This window comes from Sus scrofa, chromosome 13, assembly GCF_054392235.1.
Source record: "Sus scrofa isolate SSC_HxYL_T2T_F1_AM1 chromosome 13, Sscrofa_HxYL_maternal_Yorkshire_Landrace_v2.0, whole genome shotgun sequence".
NCBI classification, from domain to species: Eukaryota; Metazoa; Chordata; class Mammalia; order Artiodactyla; family Suidae; genus Sus; species Sus scrofa.
Window position 1 is genome coordinate 138,948,825 of NC_139395.1, and position 24,890 is coordinate 138,973,714.

At 44.5% G+C, this 24,890-nt stretch overlaps 1 long non-coding RNA gene across 2 annotated transcripts in view; it reads left to right on the forward strand.

Moving 5' to 3' along the window:
- LOC146397652 (uncharacterized) overlaps positions 1-24,890 on the forward strand; it is an 89,753-nt gene that overhangs the window by 14,939 nt on the left and 49,924 nt on the right. For both annotated transcript variants that reach the window (XR_014822649.1, XR_014822650.1), the window contains exon 2: positions 1,963-2,114. This is a non-coding gene — a long non-coding RNA (uncharacterized LOC146397652). The remainder of the gene's footprint in view (positions 1-1,962; positions 2,115-24,890) is intronic.

Sequence of the window (24,890 nt, forward strand, 5' to 3'; positions counted from 1 at the left end):
GAAATCAGATCAGATTTCAAATTGGGGCCAATATCTGGCTCTTTATTTACTTACTTAATAGTTTGTAAACATTGTAAAGTTTCAACATCCCTGGATCTTGATTTACTCATCAGAAAAATGGGGATAATAACAACTCTCAGTTTGCATTGCTAATTCAGTGGATGGTGGAAACTGAAGCTCACAGAGATTTTATATAACGTTCTCAAGTTGTTAGACTAGTAAGTGATGGAGCTGGATTCCAACTTCCAGGGCTCATTAGTTTTGTTTGTTTGTTTGCTTGCTTTTTAGGGCCACACCCAAGGCATGTGGAAGTGCCCAGGCTAGGGGTCAAATGGGAGCTGTTGCTGCCACAGCAACACCAGGTCTGAGCCGCATCTGTGATCTATACCACAGCTCACGGCAACACCAGATCCTTAACCCACGGAGCGAGGCCAGGGATTGAACCTGAGTCCTCATGGATACTAGGTGGATTCGTTTCCACTGAGCCACAATAGGAACTCACAGGGCTCATTAGTTTTGATGCGTTTATACTTTCTAGGGCACTCTGCTGCCTGACACATGACCTCAACTCTTTTTGGACTGAAGCAGGCACAAATAACTAGATAAATGCCTGCGTTGAGAACATGCAAAATTCCTTTCCCTACTCCCACTGTCCTTGGGACTATAAGGAACCTTCCCTCCCCACCCTTATCACCATTATCACTAAAGTTTCTCATTAAATGGGTGGGATGTTCTATGACCCACTGCACAGGCTAATGATGAGGGTTAGACTAGTTAACATCAGCAAATGTACCCAACAGAGTATTCACATGGGAGGTGAAAATTCATGGTAACTAAAGCTGATTCTAACTTTGAGATCTGGGGTTAATTCTTCTGACAGGCAGGTGGTTGTAGTAAGAGAAACATTAGCGAACGTTTGTAGAACACTGGGAAATCTTCAAGTGCCAGGAACTAACTCTTATTTAAAGAATCTCATTTAAATTCACAACAACCGTCTTAACAGATGCCATTATTTATTCCTATTTTTACAGATTAAGATAGAAAGGCATAAAGAAAGAGAAGTCACTTGTCCAAAGTCATCTAGCCTTACATGGTAGAACAGGGATCCAATCCAGGACTTAGGGTATCAGTGAAATCCCCACCTCCAGTGGGACGCCAACACATGAACCCTGAGGTTTGGTTGGAATTTCTTCCTGTGAAATCCTGTGAGCTAGAAGGGAAATTAAAAGGCACTTTCTAGGAAGCCCCATGACTACTGAAGAGGCAGCCCCAACTGGCTCCCTGGCTCTGTTTCTGGGAGCTGACCCTGGGCTTTCGAGGACAGTGCTAGTAGCTGAGACAGAGGTGAGGTCATTGTCACCAAGCCATCATCTCTCAATGACTCTGAAGCCCCAGCCTGTGCTTCCATGCCTCCCCCAGCCTGCCAGCCCTTTGCCGAGGCCAAAGGGAAGGAGAGATAGCCCTGGGCTAAGGGCTGGTGAGAGACATAGTCAGAGGGAGAGAAGTAGAGCAAAAAATCCCTCTGAGGGTCCTGGCAAGGAGGCCATCAGCCTGCTCATCTGTATGCTCTGAGTGAGGGCTGTGGCAGAAGGCACTGCCTGGGCAGAGTCATTTGGATGTGGGTTGTGAATTAGCCAAACCCCACAGGCACCAGCTCTGGGCTTCTGGGGACTCTGGTCTCATTCTCTGCTTGCCCTTGTCCTCTGCCCCAACAATGCGATTGGCCCGTGTGTGTGTGTGTGTGTGTGTGTGTGTGTGTGTGTGTGTGTGGTGTCCCACATGAAAGAGGCAGACAAGATGAAAGTCCCAACGTCCAGCCCCAGCAGGGAGCTCAAGCCCAGGACCGTGTCCTCTCACTCTCTCCCTGTAGCTGCTCTAAAGTCCTCTCCCCCAGATTGTTGGCAAAGCTGCTGCTCTTCTGATTCAGTGACATTTTACAGGATCACTGTGTTCTTTCTTCAGAGCCATTTGAGAGAGAACTGGGAACAGGAAGCACACTGTCTCAGAGGACTGGACCATGAATGGTGCTCTCCAAGCGACTGAGGACTGAGGGGAGTTAGCAGCGGCGAAGCCAAGGGAGGAGCCAAGCCCCCTGTGTTCCAGGCCAGCATCAGGTACTGTCATGTGTTGTCTTTCAGTCCTCTCAGTAACACCAGGAAGTGGTGAAATTGTCCCCAATTACAGGGAGAGGAAATTGAAGCGAAGAGCCATAAAAGTGATTCACCTCAGGCCATTCAGTGAGGGGGCCTGAACGATCTCTGACACCAGTCTTTTCTAATTCTCCATGATGACTCTTCCTTTATGTCATGCAATGCCCATGCTTTCCCAGGAACCAGTGTTCCTGGGACCCGTCACCAGTTTATAAGGCAGTGCTGAATGGCATGAGCTCGGAGTGGCTTATGCGTGCCCAGTGGTCATTGCACCTTGTCTCCCTATACACACTCCAATTCTAGGCTCGTTCAGAAATCCCCCGGAGACAAAAAAAAAAAAAAAAAAGGAGTTCCCATCGTGGCACAGTGGTTAATGAATCCGACTAGGAACCATAAGGTTGCAGGTTCAGTCCCTGCCCTTGCTCAGTGGGTTAACAATCCGGCGTTGCCGTGAGCTGTGGTGTAGGTTGCAGATGCGGCTCGGATCCGTGTTGCTGTGACTCTGGTGTAGGCCGGTGGCTACAGCTCCAATTCGACCCCTAGCCTGGGAATCTCCATATGCCGCGGGAGCCGCCCAAGAAATAGCTAAAAAAAAAAAAGAAAGAAATCCCCCTGGAAAGATAGACGGACACCAGACTAAACTGACTGCATCCATGCACATGGGTGTGGATGAGTGTACACACATAATCAGACATATACACACCCCTACTGAAGAGTCTCGGAGCTGGAAAAGAATTGGTCAGTCATTTCTTCCAGATCCCTGCTTCATTAAAGTTCCAGCAGCTAAACGAGACAGTTTTCTGGCCTGTGCTTGGACATTTATAGACAGTAAGAATTTTTACAAAAGGAAGAATTATAAGAGATAGTAACAAGTGGGGTGGGACCCCAGGTTTACACTGTGAAGTGCCCTGATTGTATGGTGGTTGTGGTCATGATGGTAGGTTTCTGTGAGAGTAGTGGTGTTGCTAGTGGTCCCTGATGGAAGTGGTGGGGATGATGATGACAAGAGCCATAGGGGAGGTGGCGGCATGACGGTGGCAAAGGAGGCAACGGGGTTGGTATTGGTAGAGGAGGTGGTGGTGGTGATGAAGGTGGCCAAGGATGGTGAAAGTGATGGTGATGGTGGTTGGAGGTGAAGGTGGTGCAGGAGTGGAGGTGATAGGGTGGCAGTTGTGGTAGTGGTGGTGGTTAAAGATGCAGGGGGAGGTGATTTCAGAGGAGGAGGGAGGGATGAAGGGGGAAGAGGTTGTGGTGGTGGTTTTAGAGGGGATGGTTCTTTACCCTCTAAGATTCAGTAAGTTGAACCCCTCAAAGTTTGAGGACCCAGTGCACACCGGAAAAGCTGCAGGCCCAGCACTGGCAGAGGTTAAGTTCTTTTCCAGGACACCTAACACTTATCCAGATTTTCTCAGGGTAGCTCACAGCTATGAGGAGAAAGAGAAGTCCATAGCTTCCTCCTGGCCTGTCCAGCTCAGGGTGCTCCTTGGTTCTGGTGTCTACCCAGGTCTGAATCCTGCTGGACACAGACAGTGTCCTCCATTCCCAGGTGACAAGATGACAGGATCCTGAGACCTGGCAGAATTTTCAAAGCTTTGATAGAAATGGTTATGATAGCAACACTGTCAGGTCCATACACCCTAACGTATTTCCTCTGATAGGTATACACACACACACAGACACACACAGACAGACAGACATACAGACAGACACACACACACATACACACTTATACACAGTTTCTGCAGAAGTCCATGCTATTTGTTTTTAAAAACCAGGATGTGCAGCATGGAGTGTGGGCTTAACATGCCACACGCCCACCTCCGCCATCCTGATCCGGGCTGCTTGCATAGTGCTGGCAGCTTTACCGCTGACTTAGTCACCGAGACACCACTCGTGAAGAAAATCAATATGTTGTTTGCCTCTCTGAAGTGAGAGCACGGCAGATGAAGAGTCATGAGGGTGGCCTTGATGGCTCTCCATGGCCCCCCATCAACACCAGTCTTGCCTTCTGTTTAGTCTCGGCAGCCCGCTCACCTGTTGGGAGTGACATATGGGAAACTTGATAGAGGAAACCTCTAGTCTGCATTATCTATATTAACTAGTGTGAGAAACAGCCTTTCCTTGGCGAGTAGCTATTTTCAAGGCTGGTTTAGGGTAGTTTTGACCCGTAATGATTCCTACCATCTAGTTCGCTCTACAGAACCCCTTCCCACAAAAGCATGTGCAGCTCATACTCCACGCATTCTCCATTCATCACCACATGCTCCCAGTAGTACCTCCAAAACCAGAGCTTCACTCAAGTGTCTTCCTTTGATACAATCCCTTACTTCTTTGCATGGGGTGAGTAATAAGCTTTAGGGCTAGAAGGTGGAAGAACATGCAAATACTATTCCTTCTTGGTGCCTGGTTCTTGGGAGGTACTTAGAAAATGAACATGCCATGAGGGAAATGAGGGCTGGGGTTCTGGATATGGAATCTTCAGTTTTTCCAAGGCCACATTAACTGCAGTGCAGGGAAAGGGTCAACTGAAATCTTCGATGGCCTCCAGGAAGCAAAGGGAGCACCACCAGGTCACAAATACAGCTTCCTAGGACCACAGGCTATACAGGCTATGAAGCCTCTACCTGGACAGGTTTGCATAAGACAATGGCACACATTGGTACCTGGAAGTTCTCCAGACACCCAATATTAAGGGTTTCTTCTGTACCCTAGTTGCTCCATAAGGACAGGGCCAGCCCTTGGCAGCTACTGCCCCTTGAAAGTCTGGATGGTGACTCAGAGATTAGCCATAAAAAGTCAACTGTGACACAAGGCTTAGGCACTATGTGCATCTGGGACATGTTCCTGCAACCCTTCTTGGCTCTCAGTCTCAATTCAAGGACAGGGCCCCCAAATTCTAGCAAACAACAGAAGCAAAGGCCAGTGTTAAGGAAACTGCCACTTTCCATGATAAAATCAAATAATATCCAGACTCTCCACAGAAAACTCTGTTGGGGGTTAACTGAACTTCCCAACTGAATCCTGATTCTCTTTAGCCATCCACTTATTACCAGTCGTGGCATTCCACTGGCATCTGTTACTGGGCCAGGTGTGGGAAGTATAAAGAATTATAGTCCGTACTTCCTGACCTGCACAAGACATGTAGTCCTGATTGCCATTTGCACCCATCTGAAAACCACAAGGGAAGCCAGTTTGGGGTAGGAGCTGACACTGAGGGGAGCCAAGTGGAACAGCAGAAAGGACCTGTGTATTTAATGCCATCATTGATGTGTGGATTGTATTGTGCCTGGAGCTCCTGTTATGTCAGATAATACATTTCCCTATTGTTTAAGTCAGTTTGATTCAACACGTTCTGTTCCTTGCTTTCAAAAGGGTCCTAAGTGATATTTGCTGCAAGGCTGACTGGAGAGGAAGACTAAGTGAAAAGGGGCAGAAAAAAAAACTCACTTCTAAAAATTCATCTTTCATGGTGACCTCAGAGGGCGGTACTCCTCTTTAGTGCTGTAACCACAATCTTTCTCTTAAAAGCTCCTCTGTAGAGCAGAGAGAAGGCTGGGGCACTTATGCAATTCATCATGCAGTGTTCAGAGATGGTAGCAGGAAAATAAGCACAGAGAGTAATCTGTGACTAGTTAATCTGGTTCTCAAGATATTGCCTGGAAAAAACAAAAAGAGTTCCCTGGTGGCCTAGTGGGTTAAGGATCTAGTGTTGTCATTGCTGTGGTGCGGGTTCAATCCCTGTCCCTGGAACTTCTGCATGCTGCAGGCATAGCCAAAAAACACATTAAACTAAACAAAGATACTGCCTTGTCTTTAGAGTGTAGCTTTGGGCTTCATTCAGTCTTTATATGCTGGGCCCCATTTAGCATCTGAGAGTCATGCCTTAGAAATCCATGCTCTTTGACAACTACTATGGGAGTAGGGGAAAGACCCCTAGAAGACAGGGACTTCTCTCTCCTACCTTCTCATTTTCCTGCCTCATCTTAATGTGATTGACTCGGGAAAGGCCACATTTCTCAACTTTAAGAAGTCCTTCTTAAGACCACAGTAGATACAATGAATAATGCTAAATAATCAGTGAGAAGAACAAACCACTCTGGTACAATGCAATGACAGGAGCACTGATATAAGAGCCAGAAATAGGCCACAAAGGGGACAAGAGCATTATTTCTTTACGAGCTGTGGAATGGGTCATGGGTCATGGTTCTCTTCACAGAGGTCAAGAACCCCCAAATCAGCCAGGCCCAAGCTTTTGCCCACACTGAACACAACATTAAGAGACATCATGGCACATACTGTCTGTTCCCATATTGGCAGAGGAGCATGGGAGGAACTGAAAACTGGGGCCCACCGCTTGAGTTTGACCCAATTTTTGTCACTTGCTTGTTTTGTGAACTTAAGCCAGTCACTTAGTCCTTTGTGCCTCAGTTTCTTTGTGTGCAAGCCTACTGCCTAGGTTGTCATGATGATTCAGAAGATAAATTATATAACTGCCTGGCACATTTGTAGTTTACTAATACATGGTAATTAGTTTCAGTTATTAGTAACCATGCAGCCAGTTTCCCACTTTCTCTTATGACCTGTCTGTTTCAGAAATTCCCAACTATGTCCTAGCAGCTCATTCTTCTGTTGGACCTCTGCATCACCCTCAGATTGGGCTCCCAACTCGCTCTTTCCCAAGTTAGAGCATCAGTGGTTCTCCCTCTTGGCAATGCCCCACAGACTTTCTGGGAGAACAGCCTCTGCCCTTTCCAGGCCCCAGGGCTCTTCCTGTCCAGACGTGACTCCCACCCATCACATCCAGATGGGACCAACCCCAAAGCCTTTGAAAGACTCTGGCTGTAACCAGGGGAGACTGTCCCCAGGGAAAATGAGCCCTTGAGGCAGGCCCCTTGGAGATGTTGGAGAGATGTACAGCTCTCAGCAGAGCCTTCCCCATTTCAACGACATGATGGCATTGAATGGCAGACCATGCCAGCTTGGGTAGGAAGCAAGTCTGGGCCCTGCCAGGATAGTAAACAGTTTGATTTCTCTTAATAAGGCCCGTCTGCCTGGGGTGGACCAGAGCCGACAGAATCTCCTGGGGCTCCTAGAGCCAGATGCGTTTCAATGGGTTTTGCCATCTATCTTAATAAATATAAGGAGGCAGCAACTGGCATGATAAATTCAAAACAACCCTGGCTTGAAAGGCTTGTGTTCAGAAACCCTCACCATTTCATATTAATTCAACCGAAATTTACAAGACACCTCCCATGAACCGTCACTGTCCTAGGCACGGGGCTTACAAAGATGAGTAAGACTGTCACTGTCCTGGAGAGGCCTAGAGCTGGAGAGAGAGGTGAGGCGTGGGGCAGATGAGGGACAAGAGGGTAAACAAAGTACTATCAGTTCTAACACTGGCTCACAAACAAGGGCAAAGCGTACACTGAAGAAAGGGCTCAGCTGTCCTGGGTGTAGAAAGTCAGGGATGTCTTCATGGGGGAAGTGACCCAGATATTAGTTTGACGAATGTTCATTGACTGTTAACTGGCACCCACTTCTGTGCTAGTGGATTTCATAGGCATTATCTCATTTATGCTTCACAAAAAGCCTGTGAAATAGATATTATTATCCCTGTGATTTTCAAAGATGAGGAAACCTGCGTCTAAAGGTCACATGACTAATGAATGATGTGGAGCTTTGGTAGCATTCAAGCCCTCAGTCTGACCACCCACATAATGGGTGTCCTGACTTTGGGGGTCTATTCTGCTCATGTGCATAAACTTCAGTCTTACACTTACATAAGTAGATGCCCAGATATCTGTTCTTCATTCCGGTGACAGGAAAATTCATGCAAGTGAAACCCACAAACAGAGAAGCTAAGGTGAACCCCCCTCCTTCATATCCCCACTTCCTTCCTCATTATCTCTTTCGGTTTTAGAGGCCTTAAACTTGACCAAAAAAAAAAAAAAAAAAAAAAAGAATTCTTTGCCCCCAGAAGGCACTATGCTTCTCTGTTTCATCTTGTTTGCCTTGAAATTGACAAAGAGCCTCCTGCCAAGGACACTGGAGTAGTGTGGGCAGTGGGCTGAGAAGGGAGGGATAGCAGTGGGGGCTGGGGGGTGGGGGTGGAGGAAGTCCTGCCAGGGCTGTGACAACCTAGGGCTAAGGGACGAGAAGAGAGGGAATGTGGAGGCAGAGACAGAATCAAATGGGGAGAAGAAGATATGAGGGTGGAAAGGGAATGGCCCACTGACCCAGAGAGGACAAGCAGGAAGAACCATAGCCAGGTTCTAGGGAGGGCAAAAAAGTGGTTTTTCACCTACTAAGTCAATCCTGGTTTCTCCTGCCTTCATCCTTGTATTCAGACCTGAAGCTTCTGTGGGGGAATGCTGTCCTGGCTCCTTAAAAGTATAGACTCAAGTGGAATTCCCATAGTGGCACAGCAGAAATGAATCCCACCAGGAACCATGAGGTTGTAGGTTAGATCCCTGGCCTTGCTCAATGGGTTATGGATTTGGCATTGCTGTAAGCTGTGGTGTAGGTCACAGATGCGGCTTGGATCTGGCATGGCTGTGGCTGTGGCTGTGACCGGCAGCTCTAGCTCCAGTTAGACCCCTAGCTTGGGAACCTCCATATCTGTGGGTGCATCCCTAAAAAGCAAAAAAAAAAAAAAAAAAAAAGTAGACTCAATATTGAAAGTTTTGATTTCTATAGGAGGACTTGGCAAGCCTGGCTTCACCTAGACCTGAGCTTCTCCATCAGTAAAGCAGAGGGAGAGACTAGCCCAGGTGATCTCCTAAGCTCTGACACTCTAGGACTTCAGGGCCAGCCCATTTCCCTGGATTTGGTTGGAGGCTCAGACCCTGGGGGCTTGAGTCAGCTCTGTAGGACCATGGGGAGAAGTGGGAGATTTAAAACAGAATCAATAAACAAGTTGCTACTTAAGGAAGGCAATCCTAGACTTATGCTTATCCGTGTAGTTTTCCCCAAATTCTTTTGTCACCACACTGTATTTCCCTTTCCCCATGTAGACTTAGCTTTAACTGAGCAGTTACTTACAGACAGAAGAGGTCACTAGGTATAAGCCCCAAGCCCAGGGTGGAAGGCAGAATGGTGTCCTTCAGGTATCAGGTCCAAATCCCTGGAACCGTTAGAGGTTATGGCATTTGGAAGAGAGGGCTTTGCAGTTGTGATAAGTTCAAGCTTTTGAGATGAGGCAATATACTGGGTTATTTAGGTGCACCCTGAGTGCAGTCACATATATCTTTAGAAGTGGGAGGCAGGGGGAGATTTGACACAGACAGAGGAGAAGACTATTGGATACACCGGCCTTTAAGATTGGGATGAGTGGAGTTCCCGTCATGGCTGAGCAGAAATGAATCCGACTAGTAACCATAAGGTTACAGGTTTAATCCCTGGTCTCACTCAATAGGTTAAGGATCCAGCATTTCCGTGAGCTGTGGTGTAGGTCGCAGACATGGCTTGGATCTGTAAGACGGGACCTGAATTGGAGATCTAGCTTGTTGCTGTTTTGTGGTGGCCAGAGGACTTAACCTTTCCAAGCAGTTTTTTTCATTTGTAAAATGGGAATGGTAATCCCTGACCAGCTACTGCTGTTGTGTTAAGACTGCATGATATAATGGATTAAATGGCAGTTTGTCACCTTTAAAGCTCTGTGTACACTTATAATTTTTCATTAAATCTTGCTTCCTGGACACAATCCTGGGCATATCCCTAGTGATATGCAATAAGGATTAGGTTGGGAGAATCTTCTATGGATCACGATAGCTCTGATGTTTCTCTGGTTCTATGTGGCAGGGAGCAGTGGCACAAGGTGTTAATGATCACAGGGATGGTTTATGGATGTAAATGCTTTCCCAGCTCTGCCTAAACTAGAGTCACTGGTGTGCTTTACCCATAGATTGGTCAACACTGTATAATTTCTAGATGTGTTTATCACCGAGGTGAAAGGACCTGGCATGAGGCTGATAACTTGTTGACAATGTCTTATTTGCTTTGTGTTTCTAGTGCCTACCATGGAAGCACCAATAAATATTTACTGGCTGAATGAAGGGATGGATGGTATATGAATGAATAAGTGAGTGTGTGAAAAGAAATGAGCCTCGAACATCCACAAAAGCTCCAAATCACAACCTTCTTATATCCTCCACTATAGTCCCTGTTTTTGCAATTGGATTTAGCCTAAATTTCCCTATTTCACACTACCTCCCTTGATCTCTGTTGTGGGTTTGGTTGGAACAAATCCAAGTATCCATTAAAGAATCACTTCCAATACCAATATGCACTGTCCATGGGCCTCCCTTGTATTTATTGGTCACCTGTAATCACTATCCATATGAGTTTCCACTATTGCACTGAGTCCTGTGGGTGCAGCAGCAGTAAGCCCTGTTGTCTCAGGACAGAATTCTCTCTGTCTCATATTCTATTAGACTTTCCAGCTGCACCTCAGAACCACCAGTAGCAGCAGAATTAGAGTCCCCTAACTTCCATTCCACCACCCCTTACCTCTTTCACCTGGGCTGCTAAGGTCCAAGCATGGTTTTCCAAGATTCAATTAGAGACATACTTAAGAGAAGGAGGAGGACCAAAAATTCCTATGGATCAAACAGAATCTTTGAGAAGCCTCATTTTCTTTCTTCACATTGGGTATCACATTAGTACATCCTCACTGTAAAAAGCTTGGAAAGAGAATAAAAGCATAAAAGGTTAGATAAAGTTATCATAAGATGGCACAAATAAATGGAAATATTTTCTGTGCCCATGGATTGGAAGAATTGATATTGTTAAAATGTCCATAATACCCAAAGTGATCTATAGATTTAGTGCAGTCCCTCTCAAAATAGCAATGGCACTTTTCACAGAATATCCTAAAATTTGAATGGAACCCTGAAAGACCCTGAAGAGCCAAAGCAATCTTAAGAAAGAACAAAACTGGAGGTATTAAGCTCCCTGATTTCAAACTATACTACAAAGCCATGATAATGAAAACCAAATATTACTGGCACAAAAGCAGATACATAGATCAGTGGAACAGAAAACAGAGCCCAGAAATAAATCCATGCTTATATGGTCAATTAATTTATGACAAGGGAGCCAATACTATACAGTGGGGATAAGACAGTCTCTTCAATAAATGGTATTGGGAAAACTGGATCATTTTCTTATACCATATTTAAAAAAACACAAAATGAGTTAAAATTTAAACGTAAAACCTGAAACCATAAAAAGTCTAGAAGAAAACATAGGCAATATGCTCTTTGACATCAGTCTTAACAATATATTTTTGGCTATATCTCCTCATGCAAGAGCAACAAAAGCAAAGATAAACAAATTAGATGATATCAAACTAAAAATCTTTTGCACAGAGAAGAAAACAATCAACAAAATGAAAAGGCAACCTACTGAATGGGAAAAGATATTTACAAATGATGTATTTAATAAGGAGTCAATATCCAAAGTATATTAAATATACAAAAAACATTTCAGTAACAAAAGGAAACAATTTAATTAAAAAATGGGCAGAGGTCTTGAATAGACATTTTTCCAAAGAAAACATACAGATGGCCAATAGAAACATGAAAAGATGCTCAACATGCTTAATGATCAGGGGACTGCAAATCAAAACCACAATGAGCTATCACCTTACACCTGTCAGAGTGGATATTACTAAGAAGCCAAGAAATAACAAGTGTTGGTAAGGATGTAAAGAAATGGGTACCCTTGTGTACTGTTGGTGGGAATGTAAAGTGATGTAGCCACTTTTGAAAACAGTATGGAGGTTTCTCAAAAAATTAAAAATAGAACTACTGTGTGATCCAGCAATTCCACTTTGGGGTACACAGCCAAAGAAAATGAAAACACTAATTTGAAGAGATATATACACCCTATGTTCACTACAGCATTACTTACAATTGCCAAGATATGGAAGCAACACAAGTGTCCACTGATAAAGAAGTTATGGTGTATATATACAATGGAATATCACTCAGCCATGAAAAAGAATTAAATCTTGCCATTTGCAACAACATGGACAGATCTACAGAGTATTATGCTGAGTTAAATAAGTTGGGCAAAGCCAAATACTATGTGAATTCACTTAAATGTGGAATCTGAAAAACAAAGCAAATGAACAAACATAACAAAACAGACACAGACTCATAGATACAGGGAACAAAAAGGTCAGAGGGGAGGGGAGGGGAGTGAGAGAGGAATAAAATAGATGAATGAGATTAAGAGGTATACACTTCCAGATATAAAATAAAAGAGTCCCAGAGATGAAAAGTATAGCCTGGGTAGTATAGACAATAATATTGTAATCAGTTTGTATAGTGACATCTGGTAACTTGACTTATCATGGTAATCATTTTGTAATGTATAGAAATATCAAATCACTATGTTGTGCACCTGAAAAAAATGTAATATTGCATACCAACTATACTTCAATAACAAAGAAAAAGTAGGAGTTACTGTTGTGGCTCAGTGGAAACGAATCTGAGTAATATTCATAAGGACTCAGGTTTGATCCCTGGCCTTGCTCAGTGGGTTAAGGATCAGCATTGCTGTGAGCTGTCATGTAGATTGCAGATGAGGCTCAGATCCAGCGTTGCTGTGACTGTGATGTAGGCCAGCGGCTCTAGGTCCAATTTGACTCCTAGCCTGGGAACCTCCATATGCCATGCATGTGGCCCTAGAAAGCCAAAAAAAAAAAAAAAGAAAAGAAAAAAAAATCCTATTTCTACCATCTAGGGTCAAATCACTATTAACATTTTGGTACATTTCCTCCCAGTCCTTTTTTGATAATTTTTAGATAATTGAGATTATAGAGTGCATATAATTTAAATTTTGATTTCTAAATGTGATATTTAGGGTGAACTACAATATCAAAAGTACTCTATAAATAAATCATTATTATATATTACACATATATTAGTTGCTGCAAAATATTTTTCGGTCTAATATTAACAATGATTTATAGGTCTAATTCTGAGTCAGCTCTCGCTGAGTGCTCCAACTCCGTCCTATATTCTTTGTCCCCTGAACATTCCATTTTCAGAACTCACCATCACTTTGAGCTAAGAAGAATTAGTTCATTCCAAAGCTACAATGAGCAATGAATGCTATACAGTTTTGATGAAGATTTGACAGGGAAGATAGAAGAAAGACTTTACATTGCATATCCTAGAGCAAACAACCTTCATGAACGCATCTCTTAACCACTTCTGATTTATATTAAGCCCCTCTATGGTTGTAGCACCAGCAGGAGTTTTTTCATCTTTGTTTTTGTTTCCTAGTTCTTCTTTTCTTCTTCCTACAAACCATGACTCCCTACCCCCATCACATCTTTAACTACTGTCATAAGAGCTCCTAGGTTCACAGGCTTATACTGGGACTTGGGAAAACAAAAGGTCTCTGAACACCTGGACCCATGTACCTTATGTAGAGGACAATTTAGTGACAATCACTGATACCTGAATAGACCTCAAAAATAGCCAATTCATGCCCCAACCCCATTGACCTCATTTATCATCACTGAGTATTTCTTTCAGACACACAAAATGCCTTCCCTCAGAGTAAATGACTTTCTCAGTTTCATCAAACTGGTGCATTAAAAATATCCTTATGGAGTTCACATCATGGCGCAGTGGTTAACGAATCCGACTAGGAACCATGAGGTTGTGGGTTCGATCCCTGGCCTTGCTCAGTGGGGTAAGGATCCGGTGTTGCTGTGAGCTGTGGTGTGGATCGCAGATACGGCTCGGATCCTGTGTTGTTGTGGCTCTGGTGTAGGCCAGCAGCTATAGCTCCGATTCGACCCCTAGCCTGGGAACCTCCATATGCCGTGGGAGTGGCCCTAGAAAAGGCAAAAAGACCAAATAAATAAATAAATAAATAAAAATATATCCTTAATTTTTTTCATGGGATCAACTCTTTCTATTTAGGACAATAAGAAAAAGTTGTTTTAAGAAAAAATGGAAAACTGCATATAAGTATGAAACTTGTATATGTGAGTTCCATAGATACCCAGAAAACAGTCATATCCACCAACTCTAATCAAGGGATATTTGATTGAAGGAAGAAGGAAACAGTGAATTTTTGTTTGTTTGTTTGAACAATGATAATTTGAATAAAATAATTCCAGTTGGTAGAAAGCGGGCCTTGGATGGGTGAGAAAGCCTAAAACCAAGGGCTGGGAAGTAGTATTTTGGCTTCTGGGACGTGCCCTGTCTCTGTCAACGGCCCTGTCCATGTAAGCCTGGAGGCCCCCTCCAGGAGGGTCCTGCTGGGTCCAGGGTGCACAGCTCATTCCTGAAAACCACAGCCAGTTGGAGTGTATTCAAAGGGAAGTACAATAACCATTTGAAGGGCAATAAGAAAAGCCTGAAAGAAGGGAACAGTGGCTCCCTGTAGAGCATCCGGAGGAAGTAGAAGGGGTGGGGGTAATTCTCACTTACGATCTGGCAGACGGCTCTGACATGCAGAATTTTGAGACTTTAAGAAACAGAAGAAGCAGGAGGTCCCAGAAAAGAAAGCTCCAAGGCAGAGAGGAAAGCAACTTGCCCCTGCTCTGAGAGTCAAGCAAAAGTGTTGCCTCCTCACAGCTTTTGTTTGTGAACAAGAAAATAAAGTGCTCTACTGGGAGTGGTGTAGCTACAGAGCCGCCCTGAGAAGCACCTGCTTGGAGCCCGTAGACTCCACAGAACTTGGAGGTGGTTCCCTACCCCTTGCCCCACCAAGTGTCCTCTCTTACCTGAGCCTCCCAGAGTGAGGGTTGGGGTGAAGGTGGACTAGCAGATTTAGCACAACCCCTTACCCCACTTCTAAAAAACAACCCCCCCACCCCCCCACCCAGGATGCCCAGTTAAATTTGATTTTTAGATAATTATTTTAATGTAAATGGGTTCCGAATATTGCAAGGCGAGTTCCTGTTGTGGCTCAGTGGTTAATGAATCTGATTAGCATCCATGAGGATGCAGGTTCTATCCCTGGCCTTGCTCAGTGGATTAAGGATCCGGCATTGCCATGAGCTGTGGTGTAGGTTGTAGACACAGCTCAGATCCTGGGTTGCCGTGGCTGTGGCTATGGTGTAGGCCAACAACTCCGATTCAACCCCTAGCCTGGGAACCTCCATATGCCTCCGGGGTGGCCCTAAAAAGCAAGCAAACCAACAAACAAAAAAACACCCCCCCAAAACAAATATTTCAAGGCAACCCTAAGATGATGGCAAAACTGACTGTCCAAGTTTCCTGTTAATAGTGAAAAAAAAAAAAGAGGAAGTTAGCTCAATTGTTGGAGACCCAGTCTGTGTGTGCCTGCGAGCGTGCATGTGTGAGAGAGAGAGATATTAAACTGTCAACACTGTCACTGGTTGAAGACACATACTTGGGCAACTCACGAGAAGATAAAAATGATTTTCAAAAACCTGGGTTCTACTGTAAACAGCAAATAAGTTGGTTATGTGAATTTTGTACCATTTCTTTTCTTTCTTTTTTTTTTAAGTCCCACATTTTTTCTCCTCATAAGGACCTTTCGTACTTACACCATCAGAACTGTGATTTGAGAGCTTGGCGATGCTCTCCAGCCGCTCTCTTAGGCACGAAATCATACCTATTCTTTGTAGAGACTCTGACATCTGCCTGCCCCAGGTCCAGGGTGGATCTTTGACGATGTCCAGCTGTCTCGTCCTCTGTCATCGTGAAGTAACTGTGAGACGACTTGGAAGATTTTTCCCAAAGTTCCTTTCCACCCCCATCACCCTCATGTCACCATCACAGCTTCCTTATTGGTTGGAGTTTGGTCTAGAAAAGTTTATCTGCTACTTCCTCTACTCCCTGGAGATAAAATAGTCAGCAAAGCAGTGTGAATGTGTCAGATGCTCTGCTTTTAGCCAAATGATGTTGTACAGATCTGAATAGTGCGAGTTCCCAGCTTATTGTATTCTCTCTGGGGCGTTTTTTGATCTGTATCAGAAATGTGTCCTCTAGATTTCCCGTTGTGGCACAGCAAAAACAAGTCCAACTAGTAACCATGAGGTTTCAGGTTCGATCCCTGGCCTTGCTCAGTGGGTTAAGGATCTGACGTTGCCGTGAGCTATGGTGTAGGTCGCAGACACGGCTCCGATCCCGTGTTGCTGTGGCTGTGGCATAGGCCGGCAGCTGTAGCTCCCATTGGCCCCCTAGCCTGGGAACCTCCATATGCTGCGGGTGCAGCCCTAAAAAGCAAAAACAAAAACAGAAAAAGAAATGCATCCTCTGTTTCCTCTCTCTGACCAGGTTCCACCATGTCTGTTCCCCTCTTGGGCTTGCACTCTTGCTCCTTTGCCTTGGTGCTCCTCTCTGGAGTACTGTCTGCTTCTGTGTAGCCTAGATCTTCTTGAGTTCCATCTCTGCTCTGGCCTTTTGGCGATGGGTATGTGCTTTATGAACGGCTCCTATCCTTTAGTTGTCCTGTTTCAGTCTTGAGGCCCATGTTGCTGAGACCCAGAGAACCCTCTGAGCACACAGGCTGTCCTGCGGATTACCTGTTTCACTTTGCTCCAGACTCAGACACTTTGGCCATCTATAATGAGAAATACTGTCTCAGGCACCCCAGAGAGACACATCCGACTCTCTTGCTCATCTTGTGGTGGTGGTCTACCCAGGGCGCCTCTCCTTCTCCTGCTTCTGGTGATAGCCACTTCTTCTGCCTTCTGGAACTGCCCTACCCCACATCCCCTCTTGTCTCTACTGGGACCACCAATTGCAACATCCCACCCTCTGGCCACAGGGAAGGGTTCATCAACACCAGGTAGTTTCATCCCATCTTCCTATCACAGAGACAGGCTCACCAACAGCACATGTACCAATCTGGATCAGGCCTCCCCTGGGAGCACCCGAACGGTGGGTAACAATGATGGCCTCTCCTCCTGCTCAAAGGACCCTGTTCTTAAAGGCAAGTAGAGCTGAGTGGTGGCAGGAGGGACAGATCTGGTGACATCATTTGTGTTCCTGAATCTGGTTATGCCTGTGGCCACACCACTCCCGGAATTCCATCTTTTGCTTTAGCTGGTTTTCATTGGGTTTAACCTTTGCAGCTAAAGTGTCCTAAACAACACACATTTGGTATATCTAGCATTTTCCCCAGGCTTAACTGAAGCTAAGTGAATACCTACTATGTGCCTGCGCATACATTCTCCTCCACAATTCTCAACATCAGTCTCATCAACTAGGCCAGTCATCCCCATTGTAAACATAAAGGAAATGAGGCTGAAAGAATGCACAGCTAGTGAAGAGCTCTGCTGGAATCTCAATGCAGATTTGGGCTCCAAATGTAATAGTCTTTTTCAAATTTTTTTGTGATTCACAGAAAATCATTTTTTACATATGCCAAATCTGCACATAACCTACTAAGGCGAACCATATAAAACTACAGATATTTGACCTTTTGATCTGAAAAAAATGGTAATTTCGTGTAGTTCAATCTCTATGTGTGATCTAACAGAAACAAAAATATTATGAAACAGTACTTACCCTTATTATGTCTAATACACAGTAATACTGCTGTTTTCTCCTATTTCATCTTTTAAAATGCTGGTCACAACCCACTAAACTGATTTTATGCCACCCTGAGGAGATGTGATCTGCAGTTTGAGAAATGCTGACCTAAAGGAAGCTGTTCTGGTAACCATGCTTCTCTGGAGTCTTTATCCTACTACCTTTAAATCTCTTGTGGTCAACTTTCAGACACAAATGCCTTCATCATTTTGGCCAGAGTTCTTCTGCCTGGATTCTCTTCAGGAGCACCTAGGAGGGCTGCCTCTGGGTCACACCTGGTCTGTGGGACGTGGTGTGCCCACCATCAGGATCACTCCAACTCACCTCAGGAACCATCAATATTTGATCCCTGGCCTTGCTCAGTGGGTTAAGGATCTGGCGTTGCCATGAGCTGTGGTGTAGGTTGCAGACACTGCTTGGATCCAGCCTTGTTGTGGCTGTGGGTTAGGCCGGCAGCTGCAGCTCCAATTCGACCCCTAGCCCGGGAACCTCCATATGCCTCAGGCGCGGCCCTAGAAAAAAAGAAAGAAAAAAAAAAAAAAACAAAAAACCCAAACAAGAAAAGAACCACCAATAGGGGTGAAGCTACTTGCAATAATGATATGGTGATTTATAATAAATATTGTAGCAAACATACCACCATTAGCCCAAAACAAGGTCCAAATTTCTCTAAGCAGTTCTGGTTAACTTATGGTATGGCTAGCCCACACCAGTTAATTTGGTGTGGGTCCCTGAAAGAATTAATTTCTGTGCAGTTAATTTGCCCAAGGCCTTTGCTTTTGTCTGAATGAGAAGGAAGGTTTGTATCAAAAACCTGATTGGAGGAGAGAAGTGATGAACAGGGAAGAAGGGCATCTGTTCCCTGCCTGGCCCCAGGGGGTTGGTGTCTAAGCCCCAAGCAGAGAGGGCCTCCATGAGCTGTTCCTATGCAGGGCTATGTTGCACCCAAGAGACAGTATGTTGGTGGTGGCGAGGAAGGCTCTCAGCCATTGGCAGTGTGCCCACAGGGCCAGCTCTAGAGCAGGAGTAACTAGGGTGCAGAAGCTGTGCCAGTGGTGTTGGGTGGGGTGCTCAGCGGATGTCCCCAAGGAGTATGACAAATCCTTAAGGGGCACTTTACAGGTGCCAGTTTGCACAGCAAGGGTGGCCAGTGAAGCATGGATAGTCACCGCTAGTGGCACTTCACTGGCTGGTAGGTTTGATGAAATTCAGGTTGCATTAAGCTAACACAATCACATAACAGAACATCATGTTTGGAAAGGACATTACGCAAATTGCTTTCATGTATGTATTTCGCAAAGCTCACAACAACTCTAGGGGGTGGGCGGGAAGGGCACAGGATCCCTATTTTTCAGGAAGCAATGTTTGTGGAGGGAAGGTGGTGGGCATGAAATACCAGGCCGAAGATCACATGGCCGGAAAACAGCAGAGTCAGGATTCAAACCCAAGTCTTCAGATTGTTTGTTGTATTTTTTTCTGCTGTGCAGACCATTCCCATGGCCACCCTATTAAACTGCTCAAACAGTAGTGAGTAGGAGGGAAAGGAAACCAAGACCGCAAAGGTAGGCACCGGCTCTGCCACCCTCCCCTGTCTCCACAATGCTTTGTGGTCCAGGATAGGGAGTCATCCAGCAGTGCTCTCCTCCTTTGATACTCTTTTGACACCCCTGCTCTTCAATCCCTCTTCAAAATGGATTGCAAAGCCAGATTTTGTAGGCCTCTCCCCCTGGGGCTGGGAGCACCAGACTCAGGAGGCTGCTGAAGCCAGATCCTAGTAGCTGTCCTGCCCCATCCCCTCTGCACGGAATCTCCCACACAGTATCCAACCATAGGGTAGATGGCTCTGCATTTTCCCAATGAAAGTCCCTGCGGGCAGCTTCCTTGTCTCCACTGCCCTTTGGAGGCTGAAGCCATATTCTGAGCACCTGCTGTGTGCCAAGCCTTGTTTTGCACATTTTATCACACAATTTCTACTAAGGGAGCATGACCAGCCCATTTTACAAGTGAGGAAGTTAATGTGCTCAGTGTCACGCAGGTAGTGAGAAGCAAAGCCCAGATTAGGACCAGAGGTCCTGCTACCCTCTCTGGACAGCTTCCAACCATACCATGTTGTTTGGGGGCTCATTTTGCCCACCCTAGATGGAGAGGGCTCAAGTGGGTGGGAAATGAAGAAATGATAACAGCTGGGTAGGGTTCTTCACCAGTATGAAGCAGATACACACTGGTAAGGCTGAGTTGGCTGTTTAAAGACTGACCCAGTGGTAAATTGCCACCTGAGTGACTTCACAGCATTCCAGCCAGGCTGGCCAGTTTTTCCAGGACCTCTTCACAAGTCAGCAATTAAAGAGCTATTGCCAGGCCTGAGGGACCTCAGGTCTATGGTCACTGTCCACTCGGACTAGCCATCTGTGCCCATGCTCTACCCGCTGTTATATATTTTGGCTTCATTCCTGCCTGACCTGTGAATAACCGTGGAATGGAGGCTCTTGGAGCTTGAGCAATATCTGAAATGCTTAGTTGGATTCTGGCCTAAGGGACATCCTGCTTTAGGAGATAACTTATGGGTGAGGAGGTGTTTTCCCAGAGTGAGGGGTCACGACCACTGGTGAAGGCTGGCTCAAGGGTCCCCATGGTTCAGAAAAGATGTGTGCCTGCAAAAGCAGAATAGGATGAGATTCTTTGAATGACCCTATTGTCTTTTTGACTCTCATGATAAAAATCAGAATTCTCCTTGAATGGTTAGTTCATTATTGATGGATGAGGACATGTTTCTGATCAGGCAGGACTTGAGATGAGACCTGTGCCTAAAGCCTGCTGGCTGTTGGTTTGCAGGATTGCTGCTATAGAACTTTGTGGACTCACCACACTTTACTGACCTTGGACTCTCCCATCTGCTGCCACCCTTCAACCATTCTCAGAATATAGGAAATTCACAAATCTCTGAAAATATTGACTCCACACTCTGAACTTCTGGAAATTGGCTCCCTTCCTTTCTCCTGGGCAGTAATCATAGTATCTCCCATTTGATGAACAGCTCTGACATGCCACACACTGTGCTGGGGGTGGTTAACATACTGTATCTCATCCACTCTTACCACCGCAATTTTACTATGTGCCTCTTGTAGACCCAGAAACTGAGGTTTGGAGACATTTCAAAAATATTATTCATGTTAACCCAGCTGGTAAGGAGGAGAGCCAGTTGTCAAATTGAAGTCTGTTGAACCTCAAATCCCAGGTTCCCTGCTTGATAGTCTGGATGGTCAAGGCATCTAACTGCGCGCTAAGGCCCTGACGTGGTCTGGCTGCTGCCTCCCACTGTGACCTCATCCTATTTTCTTCTTGCCCCCCTCACTATGCTCCAGGCACACACACCTTCTTTCTGTTCCTCAAATGTACCAGGATTATTTCTGCCAATGTGCTTTTGTTCTTGTGGCCTGCTGGGCTTGGAATGTAGAAACGTTGCAAATTCTGGGGATATAAAGATGCATAAGACACAGCCCCTGCCCTTAAGAAACCCACACTCTAGTGATGGGAGGCAGATCCATAGATAGATAATTATAATGCAGTCTACTAGATTCATTAATGGAGATCTCTAAAGATATAACCAAAATATAGGGAAGTAAAACTGACCGTGTGTGTGTGTGTGTGTGTGTGTGTGTAGGAGGACAGCCAGAAATGACTTAGAAGAGTGATACTTAGCTGAGCTGAGTCTTGAAGAACAAGCAGGATTGAAAAAGATGGAGTGTGTAGGAGAGAGAAGGTCATGACACAATCCTGGCAGAGCAGACAATAGGAGGAAAAGCCCAAAGATGAGAAACAGTGGCACATATGACATGGGTGATCTGCTTTTCAGTGTTGCTAGAACATAAAATACTAAGAGGTGAAGCTGAGAGGTAGCAAAGAGTTGGATTGGGGACAGTCCTCTGGTTAAGGTCACCAAATGATTTACTAAAGGATTCTCTGAGAGTGAGAGTAGGTGCAAGCCAGCTGGGACCTTGAGACAAGAGGAGTAACTTAGAACTGTCCAGGGGATGCGGAATCATGTAGTTACCCTCACCTAGAGTCTACACCAAGGAATTTGAACTGAACCTCAGTCTATGCACTATACAGGGGGGGCAGCATTGAAGGTTTTAAGAGGGAGGTGGCCAAACCAGACTTAAAGTTAAGAGTTATTCAGGCACCAATGTGGAGGGTGGGTTGGAGGGGTGCCAGGCTGAAGAAGGAGGACCACCTTGGATGCTGCAGCCATAACATAAGTGAGGGCGGGAATGGGTTGGAGGTGATGGTGTGGTCAAAGGTAAAAAGAAGAAGGATTTTTTTTTTTTTTCAAGAAATGAAGGAGGATTGAGAAAGTAAGATCTTCAGGGTTTTAGGATTGGTGAAGAGAAGGAGAGGAATGAATAGACTTCCTACCTTGGATTCCTAATCAGGGAACTGGGTAGATGCCAGTATAATGTGCAGTAATGGAGCACAGGCTCTGGAGCCGAGTATTGGGTTTTGCCTTTGCCAGGATGATCTGAGGTGCCCATGGGATGTCTGGTGGAGGAGTCACGTGGACTGTTGTTGTCATTCTGGAGCTGCACAGAAAGGGCTGGAGACTTACCTGTAGCTCATCAGAAGGTTGAAGGATATCAAGAGAGTAAAACAAATCCTCACAGAGAGTATGTTCAGTGAGAAGAATGGTGTCCTAACACTACTCCTCTTCTCCTTTTGGCAATTTTCTTTCAAAAAATAAACTTTAGGAGTTCTCCGGTGCCTCAGCGGGTTAAGGAGCTGGCGTTGTCACTGCAGTGGCTCTGGTTGCTGCTGGGGCACATGTTCAATCCCTGGCTGGGGAACTTCTGCATGCCATGGACATGGGCAAAGAAAATGAAAATAAATATGTAAATAAACTTTATTTCCGTAACAGGATATTTAATTAACACTAATAACTTGTGAAAATTAATGAACTTATGATTTTCCCTTGCAAAAACCTGCCTCAGATTCTCCAAATTCTTAATTACTTTGCTATTTTCTACACACTTAATTTGTTTCTGTTAGTTGCGTATGGCACAGCTCATTGCTCACTGTTTGTAGGGGTCAGGGTTTTGTTCACTAGGCTGTGCCACTGGAGACTGGCAACGATGATGGTGCTGCAGGAATTGAGCTGCACTGGGGCTTCTATTTTTTAACTTCTTAATTAATCTTTTATGAAATCTTATTTTTGAATATGTAATACATTCCCATGGTTTATAAATAAAATGTATGTAAATATATATAGCAAGAAGTCTCTCACCCACCCATCCCTCACCCACACAATTCCCATCTCTGCTCTAGGTAACCACAGTCATCAGTTTCATGGCTGGCTTTCCAGAGTTTCCTTAGCCTACATGAGCAAATATGAATGTATAGTCTGTCTCTTCCCCACTCCCCTGCCATTTTTACACAAAAGGTTTTAGATGATACTTAGAGATCTGTCTTTGCTGTTTACACCTAATATTTCTTGAATATTTTTTCATATCAGAACATAGAAAGATTCATCATTCTCTTTAAACTTAACTTACTTGGCTAGTCTCCTACTGATGGACATTATTTCCATGTATTTTCTATTATAAGTATCAGTGCCATGGAAAATCTTGTACATGTGTTATTTTACACTTGTGTAAGTATCTCTGTAAGATGCATTTGTAGATATGGAATTTCTGGCTTCAGCATTTTATTCTGGGGGTTTCTGCTAAAATTTTCTCCACAGTGGTCATACCAACTTCCATTCCTATCGTTAATGTATGAATGACCATTTCCCCACAGCCTTCTTGAGAGAATGTGATATCATACTGATTACGGGGAAATGATAGTAATTCAGGGTAGTTTTAATTTGCATTCTCTTAGTTTGAGTAAAGTTGAAATATTTTCATTTGTTCCTTGTGTGTAAACTCTTTGTCAGTAACTTTGCTTATTTTTCTATTGAATTGTTGGTCCTTTTACCGATTTCTAGGAGAATTAGCCTTTTGTCTAGGATGACTAGATCTTTGTAATATCATTTGTGTTTACTTTTCCCAGTCTGCCATTTGTAGTCTTTGGGTTTTGGTTTTGCCATGCAGAGGTTTTTGGTTTTTTTGTTTTTTTAAAATATGGTTAATGTATTATTCTATTCTTTTATAGCTTCTGGGTTTTGGGTTTTGAATCATTTTAAAGACCTTCACCACTCCCAAATTTTTTTTTTTTTTCAGGGTCAACTTTTTTTTTTTTTTTTCCCCACTGTGCAGCAAGGGGATCAAGTTATCCTTACATGTATACATTACAATTACAGTTTTTTCCCCACCCTTTGTTCTGTTGCAACATGAGTATCTAGACATAGTTCTCAATACTACTCAGCAGGATCTCCTTGTAAATCTATTCTAAGTTGTGTCTGATAAGCCCAAGCTCCCGATCCCTCCCACTCCCCCCCTCTCCCATCAGGCAGCCACAAGTCTTTTCTCCCAGTCCATGATTTTCTTTTCTGAGGAAATGTTCATTTGTGCTGGATATTAGATTCCAGTTATAAGTGATATCATATGGTATTTGTCTTTGTCTTTCTGGTTCATTTCACTCAGTATGAGATTTTCTAGTTCCATCCATGTTGCTGCAAATGGCATTATGTCATTCTTTTTTATGGCTGAGTGGTATTCCACATCTTCCGAATCCAATCATCTGTTGATGGGCATTTGGGTTGTTTCCATGTCCTGGCTATTGTGAATAGTGCTGCAATGAACATGTGGGTGCATGTGTCTCCTTTAAGTACAGTTTTGTCTGGATAGATGCCCAAGAGTGGGATTGTGGGGTCATATAGAAATTCTATGTATAGATTTCTAAGGTATCTCCAAACTGTTCTCCATAGTGGCTGTACCAGTTTACATTCCCACCAACAGTGCAGGAGGGTTCCCTTTTCTCCACACCCCCTCCAGCACTTGTTATTTGTGGACTTATGAATGATGGCCATTCTGACTGGTGTGAGGTGGTATCTCATGGCCGTTTTGATTTGCATTTCTCTTATAATCAATGATGTTGAGCATTTTTTCATGTGTTTGCTGGCCATCTGTATATCTTCTTGGGAGAAATGTCTATTCAGGTCTTTTGCCCATTTTTCCATTGATTGATTGGCTTTTTTGCTGTTGGGTTGTATAAGTTGTTTATATATTCTAGAGATTAAGCCCTTGTCGGTTGCATCATTTGAAACTATTTTCTCCCA